General features: G+C 43.1%; 1 protein-coding gene across 1 annotated transcript in view; it reads left to right on the top strand.

Annotated features, from left to right (window-relative positions):
* Positions 1 to 918, top strand: part of SCRN3 (secernin 3) — a 32,321-nt gene that overhangs the window by 2,041 nt on the left and 29,362 nt on the right. The gene's annotated exons all lie outside the window — the stretch shown is intronic.

The following is a 918-nucleotide window of genomic DNA, read 5'->3' as shown; positions in this document are numbered from 1 at the left end:
CCACCCTTATGGCAGAAAGTGAAGAAGAACTAAAGAGCCTCTTGATGAAAGTGAAAGAGGAGAGTGAAAAAGCTGGCTTAAAGCTCAACATTCAAAAAACTAAGATTATGGCATCTGGTCCCATCACTTCATGGCAAATAGATGGAGAAACAGTGGCTGACTTTATTTTTCTGGGCTCCAAAATCACTGCAGATGGTGACTGCAGCCATGAAATTAAAAGACGCTTACTCCTTGGAAGGAAAGTTATCACCAACCTAGACAGCATATTAAAAAGCAGAGACATTACTTTGCCAACAAAGGTTCGTCTCATCAAGGCAGTGGTTCTTCCAGTAGTCATGTATGGATATGAGAGTTGGATTATAAAGAAAGCTGAGTGCAGAAGAATTGATGCTTTTGAACCGTGGTGTTGGAGAAGACTCTTGAGAGTCCCTTGGACTGCAAGGAGATCCAACCAGTCAATCCTAAAGGAGATCAGTCCCGGGTGTTCATTCGAAGGACTGATGCTGAAGCTGAAACTCCAATACTTTGGCCACCTGATGCGAAGTACTGACTGATTGGAAAAGACCCTGATGCTGGGAAAGATTGAAGGCGAGAAGAGAAGGGGACAACAGAGGATGAGATGGTTAGATGGCATCACCAACTCAATGGAGATGAGTTTGAGTAAACTCAAAGTTGGTGATGGACAGGGAGGCCTGGCGTGCTGTGGTCCATGGGGTTGCGAAGAGTCGGACACAACTGAGCAACTGAACTGAACTGAATGAACATCCTTTGTTAGATATGTAGACAAACATAGTCTTTATAGTACAGGTGCAGCTGTTTACAAATATGGAAATAATGAAAGGAGATTCAGGGAAGACTTGAGAAGAGAAAGAGCTTGGAGGGTAAATCTGACCTATAGACTAGAAGAAGGTACTTATT

The sequence above is a fragment of the Bison bison genome, unplaced genomic scaffold (assembly GCF_000754665.1).
Source record: "Bison bison bison isolate TAMUID 2011002044 unplaced genomic scaffold, Bison_UMD1.0 scf7180017864460, whole genome shotgun sequence".
Classification (NCBI taxonomy): Eukaryota; Metazoa; Chordata; class Mammalia; order Artiodactyla; family Bovidae; genus Bison; species Bison bison.
This window is presented reverse-complemented; position numbering and strand designations above follow the sequence as displayed.